Here is a 12,904-nt window from a genome sequence, read left to right on the forward strand (position 1 = left end):
ACTCGGAAAAATTATCGGATCAAAAACTGTCGCAGGGGTATTTTGGTCATGATTTTTAACTTAGGATTTTTCAAAACTGAAATCCCAAAAATAAAATTTTGCAGGGACGTCACCAACGACGTTTATGACAACTAATCCTACTAGCACTAAGCTAAGGCGATAGTTTTCAGCCTAAAGGTTGAAGCTTTACACCAAAAACTCCAAAAATGGGTGTTTTAGGCTCAAATTGATTCCGGCGGAATTCCGGCGACATAACGGAAAATCTAACCCGGCAGAAGTGATCTTGGGCGCATAAGGAAGAGGTTTAGAATCAGAAATGAAAGATTCAGGATAGTTTTGCAAAAACCCATAAACTATCCGCTCAGAAAACTCTACAGAAAAGCTATGGAAAAAGCGATCAGAGGTAAGGATTAGCGACTATACCTCGAAGCCTTGAAGTAGCAACTAACGGATCAACGATCAAGCAAGCGATGAACAAAATTCTTCTTCCTTCTTCCTTGTTCTTGGCCGCGGGTTTGAGGAGAGAAAATGGAGGAAAATTTGAGTTTTTCTTCCTTTCTTTGCTATATATAAAGGTTGGAAATTCGCGGGAAAATGAAAGTTTCGCGAATCTGATTTTTCCGGCGTCATTCTCCGTGAATTAATAGATATGTTTTGGCGAAAGAATTCCAAAACTAAAATGAGGTCTCTTTGTATTTTTGGCAACTAAAGCATAGTCGGTATAAAACTATTTTACCCGATAAGTTGCTTTTTGCATGGGATGTCGGAATGGAAAACTTCCTTCTGAAGAAAGATTGAAATCATCAAGAGAAATGGGTGTACGCGTGTAGAATATTCATTTGAAGCTCTGAATAGAAAAAGTCTTCATCGTCGAGAAATTCTAGGGTTTTGAAATACCAGGGATTCGGTTTCGGCAAACTTCCGATGATTGGAATCGGACGTTCGTAGATCCTAGAGTTTCGCCTCGAAACGATTGTGATATATGGAAAAAAGAGAAGTTCTAACATTTCTCTGAAGATTTTTGGAATTAACTTCCGTCGTGCCTAAAAGTGAAAATTAGCTATATACTAGGGTTTCTGACCTAGGTTTAAGCGTAAAACGATCGTGCTATAACTTTTATCGACTTCAATACGAACCTCAGACTTTTCCTGAACTTTCTCCTTCATACATTTATTTCATTTACTAAACTCTTGTTCAGGTTTCCCTTCGCCATGCATCAAACCTACTGGTGAATAAGAATTTATTCACTTGGTATAAACTGAAAAACTTGGGCCTTACATTACTACCCTCCAAAAAGAAAGTTTCGTCCTCGAAACTTAAGGGTTAGTAAAAAAATTCTGAATATTGTCCCTTGGTCTTTTCCTCTAACTCCCATATAGCACCGTCTGTGTCTTTGTTCCAAATAACTTGCACTAAAGCACTCTGCTTTCCCTTCGATTGTTTCACTCTTCTAGTCCCAATGCTGACCGACGGCGTCTCAAAAGACATATCGTCCTCTAACTCTCTGTTGTCCAGTTCGACCACTTGAATCGGTTCTCCGTTGGGAATAATATTTGTTGGCATTCGTGCAATCGTACAACCTTAACCACTTGCTCCTCTGCCCTTGTTCGTCCAAAATACTGATTAGGAACTCGGTACATCTCTATGTTTCGGATTGAATGCTCAACTTGTGTCTTACTACCTTGTGCATGACAAGACTCATTCTCCTTAATCATAAATTCATCAACCCCTCATAAGTTAATCATCCTCTTGATATCCAACAATCCATTATTGTCGTCTTTGTCCTCAAAACCTTCCTCACTCAAACCAGTTTACACTTACTGAAATCCCTAACGCTTTGCATCAATCGAGATTTATCCTCTAGAAGATCAAATCATAACTATACCTCAAGGGACTTAACTAGTCATTTCGTCATCCGATCCTCCAACCTTCTGAGGTTTAACTACTATCGTAACTGCTATCACCACTACATCCCTTACTCACACACGATTTCCAAGTCCCCAAGTCAATCTTAATCATAGGATTCTTATTCAACTGAGTAAAATTCACTTGCTAACTCTATCAAGCATCACCGAAATCCATAACAAAGTTCCTTTCACTATTAGACTCTGAGTAGCTTGTCCAACTATGATAACTTCAAGTATTCATCTTAATACTAACACTTTCCTTCTTGTAACTTGATTACCATCTTGTCGATAAACTTCTTAATCTCCCAATCAAATTATGACAAACTACAAGTCCTATACACTTATGACAAGAATTAATAGACTTAAAACCTAAACCTTTTCCAAGTTTGGATCTCTGATGCTCTGTAGCTCTCCAACATTTCCTAAAAGAATATTCATCTCTTACAACGACAACTCCTTCCCAAAGAAAATCAATTACTTAACACGAACTTTCCTCCCAAATCCGACTAATCCTCGATCAATTCAAATTCATCTTACACATCCTTCTATCAAAGTCCATATCCAGCTGTGATTCCGAAAATCACCCCCTCAATATTAAGTTGATCAGGCCTAATACATCGAAGGTGAAAATCTAGAAAAAGCCCACTGGAACAGTCAAGGAGTTCCTATCATCCAGTGGTCGCAAATACCCTGACGTTAAATCTTCAATGATGTCGCTACGGAACTACACACCCTCGACATCATACGTATACTATCCATAATGAATCTCTATGAAATTCATTCTTCAACTTCTAGCTTCCTTTTAAACGCATCGGTAGAAGACTACTTTCTAGGCTTAGCGTGTCATTCTAAACCTCGTATAACTTCTATAGCTAAAATACGAGTAACAGTAAAGTAAAGTCATAATAGGCGTAGTAACTATAAGGTCAAAGCGTAAACCATATACGTAAGATAGGTGTGTTTGCACACTCTACAAGAGTAATGGAATATATTATAATAGAATGAGAAAGAATGGTTAGAAAGTTACCATCATTCTTGCGCTCTCCTCTGACAAACCCCTCAGCTCTCTCACCGTCCATGGTGTAGACTCTTGCCTTAGTAGCAGGACGCTTTCCACGAGCAGTGTTCACGGTTGGCTCCGTCTTGGGTGCTCTGCACTGATCGGCAGTGTGCCCCATTTTGTTACAATTGTAGCATTTGGGCCTCGTGTCGGGACAAGCATTGGCATAGTGCCCCGGCTCCCCACATCTGAAACAGGTCATCTCCTTCTTCAAAGTCTGATCTCCGGAACCTCCAGCAGCACCCGTCATGGGTCTGTAAGATCCGGAAGTAAATCCTCTTCCAGCAGGACGCTGATATGGCCCCCTGCTCTGAAATTTCTCTCTGCTCTGAAAATTTTGAGAGCCCGACCTCATCGGCCCTCCAGTCCCAGCCCGGTTTAATCTCCGGTTCTTCATCAGCTCTACTTCCGTGGCTTTCTCGACCAACGACTGGAATCGCATGATTCCCAGCGGCCTCACTGAGTCCTCAATATCAGGCCTCAGTCCATTTACAAAGCGCTTGCACATGTAGCGCTCATTCACATGGTCATGAAAGAATTGAAAATGCTTCGCCAAAGATTCCAGCTTTGAAGCAAATTCCGGTACTGACATACCTCCTTGACGGAGTGTCAGAAATTGTGACTCCCGCTCATCTCGAGCACTTGTTGGAAAGTATTTCTCCAAGAACGCGGTTCGGAAAGAGTTCCAGTTGATCTCTTCATGGTTGTCTTCCATAATCCCCCTGGTGCCCCTCCACCAGTACTCAGCATCACCCAGCAGCAAGTAAGTTGCCATGCCAACCTTGGCACCCTCAACAGTTTGCAAAACACCGAAAATCTTCTCGACTTCCTGGATCCAGAGGTCCGCTTTGTCTGGGTCAGTACCACCAGGGAACTTTGGTGGGTTTTGCCTCCTGAAATCATTCAGGCCTTTGTTCTGGTCCAGAGTTACTTCCCTCTGGCGCTGATGCTGTTCACGTGCCTCCTCAGCAGCACGCCTCATAGCATTATCGTTCGCTTGTGCCGTCACAGCTTGGGCCATAGTGGCCATCATCTCCGCTAACTGGTTAGTGTTCACCATGTTCTGTTAAGTTAGACAAACAGTTAGTACTCATCATAAGATAGCATTTCCATAACTATACAATATGATTAAGCAATAACTTCAATCAATTCTAAGCGAAAAATCGCTAGCAGACAATCAATTTTCACTCTTTGCAGAGTCACACAACCTAGCACAGAAGACCTATTCCCCAACAACTCCCGAAAGACTCGACCGTGCTCTGATACCACAATGTAACACCCCGATTTCGGTGGCGTCACTTTAGTAACCAAAAGTAAACTTAATGCGGAAAAACGTGAATATTTTTTTTCGATAATAACTAAGACAAGACTGATATAAATAAAACCCAAATGCGAAAAGCAATAAAACTAATATACAAAATATATAACAGCCCCCGCTGTAAGTAGCAACCTCGTCACGAGTAAACCTCCAGTGACGGGTAATAGAAGAGTAGCGCCCGTAGACAATATGTACAAACCAAATGAAAAGGTGAAGTGTCCGCAACACTATCCCTCAAAATGAGAATAAGCTGGCCCATCGGCCTGAAACAAGACTTCCTAAGTCCAACCAACTCTCTGTGATTCCCGTAACGAAACCACACAAAAAGCTATAGGTGGGAAACTACCCTGTCCCGAATGAAACAAATGATGTTCAGAGCTAAGACTCTACTCCTACACTAATCCCATCTCGAGGAGCTCACACTAACACTCAATCCTACATGCTAGCATGATCGTCGTCCGAATTCGAAATCCAGAACGACCTAGTCTACATACACCATCCGTCCTCCTCTCGCAACCGCGATACGCTCCAGTTCCTGCATCTCAACCCTAGTTCCTCCCGAAGGATGAACCATCATGAATCAGCCCGCCAAAGACATCTGACAAAGGGCGTTTGTTCGCCAAAGCACACACAGAAGACGCGAGGGTCAACTCCAAAGAATTATATAAATAATAGCAAGGATAGATACAGATAATAGGATAGCCACTTAGGCTTTTAGCTAGGGATAACATCCTAGGGTTGCATATCTCATGATGAATATAAACGACGATAAATCACAGTTAACATGCCTCAAATAGAATTAACAAGTATCAAACACACTCATCACTAAGTCAGTATGCATGTTGCATGAAATGATATGCAGGTTAACCCAGTTAACCACATGCATTCCGGAAAGGGATGGACATCAAACGGATCAGCCCTAACACCAGCCACGGTGGAACCATTTCGGCCCGCGTGCCTCTTACACCACACAAAGGTAGCCACATCAGCAGTAAACCCGTAGGTCTGCCATTTCGGTCTGCTACAAGAGACGTCTACAAACGCTCTACCACGGCATTCCGGGTCTTATGACCATTTTGGAAACCGACGAGGTCCAGAGTACGTCCTGTGTTAATACCTCATTAATGTTGCATGAATGCAAGATGATTAGTCAATCAACGTCTCCGATCTCACTCGACACGTCGCCACGTGTTCTAGCTAAATTAATGTCTCTAAAAGCTTACCCTAAGGTAAAGTCGATTCTGCGACAAAAGACACACTTCACAACAACACATAGCTGCTCCAACAGCACAACAACAAACGCTGCTCCAACAGCACAACAAACAAACGCTGCTCCAACAGCACAACAACAAACGCTGCTCCAACAGCACGACAACAAACGCTGCTCCAACAACACAACAAACAAACGCTGCTCCAACAGCACAACAACAAACGCTACACTTGGATCCGACGACACTCCTCGTTTTTCCAAAACTATGATTTGACTTCCAATGCCTTCCTTCGAGGTTGTTATCATTACTTAAAGATTTTGAGGTTATTTAAGGTCTTATGAATTTTCTTTATAAAATAGATTCCATTTTGTCTTATCGCAAGTCTTATACATTTTCAGGATCTCCCAATCCCAAGTCGCTTCCAGAGGATGTCTCGATCCACTAAACAAAATTAAGGCCCGAACCTCGTTCGTCCTATCAAACTTTCTCAAAACTCTCAAAATAAAATCGGCATGACCTGCCCGCTATTCTCACCATTCAGAATTTCAGATTCCAGTACAGAGCATATTTAAATCATCACAATCAACAACATGTCATATATCAATAAATCGCATCATAAACACTTAGCACTTAGCATATAAAGCATGCACCACACATCCTAGATTACCCACATAGCACATAGCATGTAAGACAATCTCAAAAACATTCAGTAGATGAATCATCTACATTGTCAGCCGAAGCCTCAGAAAACATTTTCCAATCACACACAATCCAGTGCATAAACAGTAAACAATGTCGAAACATCGACCCTAGGCATTAAGTAGAGATTCAGTGAGAAGCCCTCACCTGAAAGTTCTCCAGAATGATCAACTAGTGCTTCCTCGCTCTCAAAGTGTTGGTCCTCGGGGAAATCCTCAAAAGCACCTTTACAATAAAATCACAGAATACTTTCAGAATCTATCGGAAACTAAGCTATCGATACTTACTAAGGTTACTCGAAGTAATCTATACTCTAAGGTACGATAATCTAGCGCGAAAGACAAGTTTTCGGAAAAGGAAATTTTCCTCCTCCCCCCTAATAGGGCTCGGCCACTTTGTGCAATTATGGGGCTCGATTTTTCTTCGATCAAACTTGGTTCCTATGCTTTCATAAGCCGTAACTAAGGGTATTCTGAACTCGGAAAAATTATCGGATCAAAAACTGTCGCAGGGGTATTTTGGTCATGATTTTTAACTTAGGATTTTTCAAAACTGAAATCCCAAAAATAAAATTTTGCAGGGACGTCACCAACGACGTTTATGACAACTAATCCTACTAGCACTAAGCTAAGGCGATAGTTTTCAGCCTAAAGGTTGAAGCTTTACACCAAAAACTCCAAAAATGGGTGTTTTAGGCTCAAATTGATTCCGGCGGAATTCCGGCGACATAACGGAAAATCTAACCCGGCAGAAGTGATCTTGGGCGCATAAGGAAGAGGTTTAGAATCAGAAATGAAAGATTCAGGATAGTTTTGCAAAAACCCATAAACTATCCGCTCAGAAAACTATACAGAAAAGCTATGGAAAAAGCGATCAGAGGTAAGGATTAGCGACTATACCTCGAAGCCTTGAAGTAGCAACTAACGGATCAACGATCAAGCAAGCGATGAACAAAATTCTTCTTCCTTCGTCCTTGTTCTTGGCCGCGGGTTTAAGGAGAGAAAATGGAGGAAAATTTGAGTTTTTCTTCCTTTCTTTGCTATATATAAAGGTTGGAAATTCGCGGGAAAATGAAAGTTTCGCGAATCTGATTTTTCCGGCGTCATTCTCCGTGAATTAATAGATATGTTTTGGCGAAATAATTCCAAAACTAAAATGAGGTCTCTTTGTATTTTTGGCAACTAAAGCATAGTCGGTATAAAACTATTTTACCCGATAAGTTGCTTTTTGCATGGGATGTCGGAATGGAAAACTTCCTTCTGAAGAAAGATTGAAATCATCAAGAGAAATGGGTGTACGCGTGTAGAATATTCATGTGAAGCTCTGAATAGAAAAAGTCTTCATCGTCGAGAAATTCTAGGGTTTTGAAATACCAGGGATTCGGTTTCGGCAAACTTCCGATGATTGGAATCGGACGTTCGTAGATCCTAGAGTTTCGCCTCGAAACGATTGTGATATATGGAAAAAAGAGAAGTTCTAACATTTCTCTGAAGATTTTTGGAATTAACTTCCGTCGTGCCTAAAAGTGAAAATTAGCTATATACTAGGGTTTCTGACCTAGGTTTAAGCGTAAAACGATCGTGCTATAACTTTTATCGACTTCAATACGAACCTCAGACTTTTCCTGAACTTTCTCCTTCATACATTTATTTCATTTACTAAACTCTTGTTCAGGTTTCCCTTCGCCATGCATCAAACCTACTGGTGAATAAGAATTTATTCACTTGGTATAAACTGAAAAACTTGGGCCTAACACTAGGGTTGTGCGGAGGACAGTTAGGAGGGAGGTCGTGGACTTGGACACTGAGATGATCACGGTGGATTCCGACTCTGACTCCGACACCGACGTGGACAGCTACTCGCCGAGCGACGAGGAAGGGGAGGAGGAGCTTTGAGCGGTACTGGGAGGGTAGGTTAGGCAGGCGCTATATTTTGTGTAGAGCTCTGATTCGTCTTACTTTTGGGACAGGGTAGGTTCCCGATGCATGACTTTTTGTGTGGTTCTCTTGCTGAGGAATCACAGAGAGTCTGTCGGACTATAGGGGTCTTTTGTTTAGGCCATTTTGGAGCCGACTTTCTCTTGGATGACTATACGTAAAACTTTTACTTACACTACTGGTTCTGTACATATTTGCCTACGGGCACACTACTTTGGGGTCACTGCGAGTGCGCGTGACGTTGATGTGCAGCCGAGGCTGTACCTGTATATATGTTTGTACATCGGTTAGTTTAGTTGCTGGGTTATGTCTTTACTTTCTATTGCTTTATTTAAAAGGAATCGAACGAAAAAATATATATATACCTGTTTTCCGCGTAAATTTTATTTTGAGTTACTTAAGTGACACCTGGAAATCGGGGTGTTATAGTGACCTTTTGTCTTGTACAGTTGACTTCTGAACTTCAAAGGCGCGCTTCAAATAAGCTTGTGAAGCTTCTAGTCAGAGTCACAAGGATGCTTGGATCTTCAGAGCTTCAAGTCTTTAGCTTCTGGACCGTTCCCTTCAGAACATCTGGTCTTCAGAATAGAAGCACTTGGTCTTCAAAATCTTCAACTCTTCAGAGTCTTTCACGGTTCACTTAGAACTTCTGGTCTTCAACACTTGATTCTTCAGAGCCCACATCAGAGCTTAATCTTCAAACATCTGAAGCATTAACTACCGTTCAATAGAACGTAGTGAGTGCATAAGCAGTTTGGTGGTCAACACTTTGGTCTTTGACTTCTGATGAAAAACCCTATTCAATCAGAATCAGAACCTGTTTGTCAAATACACAAAAGACAAACGTTAGAGTACCAAAGTTGATAATACTCAAAATATATACATGTTATTATCAAAACCTAGAGATGTACACAAAACCAAATCTTGGTCTTACAGACCCCACACCGATCAACAGAGTACTTAGGATCCCTTAACCTCGAATGTCTTTGCTTGAATCCTACTCCCTCCGTTCCTTTTTAAGTGTCATTCTAGCAACAAAATTTTGTTCATATTTAACTGTCGTTTTGATATTTTAAGTCTCATTTTGTCAATTATACCCTTATTAGTAAGTGAAAATTAAATTCTCACTACATAAATTCCCATTACATAAATTCCAATGAGAGTACCTAAAAAAGCTTTCAAAGTTTACATAGGAAAAGATGCTAACATTAAATTCTGTCAAAGTAGATGAGTTAAAATTCTATAAAAAGGAGTAACAAACATTAGAATTACCACTAGAATTGGGGGGAGGTCTTAAGTTTTGATTAAAAGAATGGGAGGGAGTTCATGTTTTAATGATATGAGAGAGAGTGGAACAAAAAATTAATTATCCACTACTTTAGTTGGAAAACTTTATAACTTCATGATTAGGATATGAGAGGGTAGAATGGGAAAAAAAACCTCAAATAACCCACTATCTTGGTTGGAGAGCTTTTTGCTAGAATGACACTTAAAAAGGAACGGAGGGAGTATCTTCTGGGATGGTCAAACAAATTAACCAGACTTAGAACCTCTTAACTATAGGTGCTAATCCATAAACATCACTCTCCATAAATTAAGGTATCAGTATCGGGGACGATCAAAGACAACACTTGCAACCATGATCAATAATTCCGAGACTTTTCTCATGTAGTACCACCAGACTCAACACATTTTCAAATCCCTAAGTTTCGTCATAAAGGTTCTCTTGACATTTTTAAATGGGTTATGACCGACATCAGTGCATTATGAGAATTAATTCATCAAAACTTTAGTTCTTATTTCCTCCTCCATTTCCAAAGCTACTTAGTTCAAAAGATCCTCTTCCTCAACCCTATAGCAGATAACTCTAGGAAAAACCCGATACAACAACACTAGTAGTGTCTAACTCTCGTCGAACTCTACCTTTCAACTCTCCACAAGAACCACCCATCTGAAGCAAACGATCATAATCGATAAGCTATGAGTCTGCATCATCCAAGTATACCATATGCACAACATTATCATATTTACATAAATAATATCATACAATGCGGTACGACAGAAACCACAGTAAACAGCCGAAGCCTCAGCAATTAACAATGACAAAAGTCCCATAAAACAATGACATAAGCCTCAGAATTTAACAATGGCATAAGCCTCAGAAAATCACAATAATCCAATCAAATGACATAAGCCTCAACATATCAATGATTCAATGAATCAACCTGTCTTATGAGAGGGTAATATATTAATCTGCAATTGATTAACTAAGGAAAGAGGGAGATAAAGAGACAAAAGTGAGAAAGGAAACGTGTGAGAGGTTGAGAGTGAGAGAAAAATAATTCTGGTTGGTAGGAGTGGGGCCCATGGAGAGACTAATTGGGGAAAGGAGAAAACTTTGAATAATTAAAGTGGGAGAGAAAGGCCGACATGGGTTGACACAACTGGCTTCAGGTTCCGGGTTTAGCTCTCACCTCCCAAAGGTCGAGGGTTCGAATCCCCCTAGGGTCAGTAAAATCTCAGTTGGTGGGGCAACCTTCCTCGGAGAGATCCCCCGACGTTCCTTCTAGGAGTGAGCCTCTGCTGGCATCCCCAGCATGTCACTGGCGCCCTGCCCGGTAGTCCAGAGGTGCTTTCTCTCCGTTCTACCATTTTTGTTACCAAAAAAAAAAGTGAGAGAGAGATAAATAGTTAATGGAAATTTGAATTTTGAATGAGTGGTTGTGAAGAGAGTAGATGATGTGGGAAGATGTGAATGAATTAGTTGAGTGGTTGAGGTAAGAGGATATTCTTTTATGATAGACTATCACAAGTAATGCAGGTCATCTCTTCATAAAAGAAAGAGATAATTAAAGAATAGAAATTCCAAAAAATAAAAATAAAATAGTAAACACAAAATAATTATAATTTTATTCTCGTATTTAAATAAAAATCTATAAAATCAAACTATTGAAATTAATTATTACTTGATTAATTTCTATGAATCGCGATTAGATTCGAGTAAGGAAAATAATAATACTATGAAAATATTAAAATATAAACACGCAGTTAATAAATATAAGGAAAATATTCCTTAAGGTATTTTCCGCCATCGTGGCGCGAGTAATATTCAACAAAAATAATTAATAAATAAAACGCGTTGTCGTAAAATAAGGAAATTAAATAAATAAACGTTCTATTTAATTTCGGGTCTTATATCAAACATAATGAAGAGAATGATAACCTTAGCTGCAGAATTATGATAATTTAAGGATATAACAAGTGGGAAGAAGACATGAATAAAAAGAGAAAACTCATTCAGTAATTTTGTCGAAAAGTTTATATACAACAAAATTTCAATGATGACATGAAGAAAATTTCGTCGTCGATCAGGTTAGGTAATAATTAGTCAGCATAAGATTTTCAATAATAGAAACATTGAAAGGGACTAAAAACAAGAAAGAGTTAGAGATGGTGTGAACAGAGGAATGGAATGTATGAAACACCAGCATCGCCGAAGATACAAGCAAGAGCTTTTAGGTGCTTTGTTCCTATTGAGCTCAATATCAGGTAACGTGGATGTTTGGCTCATCGCTCTTCCATTATGGTACATCGATTTGTGGAATGCTTCATCCACCTTCACAAGGAAACCCAGAGAGGATGTGTCTGACTTAAACAGTGTCAGCCGCAAGGCTTAACAAAGGACGACGAGCCTTGATGAACGTCGTGAAAAGAATAAGCGACGGAGTCGAGTCATGCTCTCTGGTTCCAAATCCTGTATGTTGTGCATCGTTAGAGCAGCTGCTGCTCCTATTGGCGAACCTATGCTGATGTAGATGATGCTGATTGAAGGTGCCTCCAACTTCATCGAATGCCCTCTTGATTTTGATTTTTTCCACACAAATTCACATCCCTTTTCCACCACGAGATTCTTTCTTTCACATTCTCCTCGATGTGCTTTCGAAACACAACATGAACATAATGATTTTCCATGGTCATGAGCCAGAGACGGCGCCAATGTTCTAGATCTAGGCAAGACATTTAATAGAAACCTTTATACCAAACCCTAGCAAACATAAAAAAGGAGAAATAATATCATGTAATAATGAAAGATTTCATTTACAATGAGTGACCTCCCCTTTTATAGTGGAGTGATCCATAACCTTAATGCTAGCCGAATTGGGCTCATAGAACTCATAAATCCTCGCCCCGAAGAGTTGGTCGCCCTAAGGAGGCCCCACCTAGACGTCCTATAGTCACACCAAACTCTAACTCTGTAGTCTATACGAGTCCTATAAAGGGCAGGTCCCGTCCAATCCAATCATTAATACTAGAATGCGCACCATGCTATTTATGGTACTTAGTATACTGACTACTGAGTATAGATAATCGATCAAAATGTAATTAAGCATAACACCTCGCAATCATCTTGTTTGCGTAAAGTTATCAAGAAAGATAGTTCAAAAAATGTTACTCCCTCTGTTCTTTATTATAAGGCAAATTTTGGTGTTTTTCTTGTTCCTAAATATAAGTCCATTTACAATATCAATGAAGCATTAATTATTTTTTCCCAAAACTATCCTCATATTTAATATGAAAGAGACAATGAGATTTTGAAATAATAACTTGGAGAGATAAATTTATAAGAAATTAAATAAGGGTAATCTAGGAAAGTGAATAAATTCTTTTACAAATTTATTGCTTGTAACTACTTTTCTTAATTTAAGAAAATTGGGTAAAATGAACTTATAAATAGGAACAGAGTGAGGGAGTATGAAGAAAGAAAAAAACAG

Source organism: Lotus japonicus, chromosome 2 (genome assembly GCF_012489685.1).
Source record: "Lotus japonicus ecotype B-129 chromosome 2, LjGifu_v1.2".
Classification (NCBI taxonomy): Eukaryota; Viridiplantae; Streptophyta; class Magnoliopsida; order Fabales; family Fabaceae; genus Lotus; species Lotus japonicus.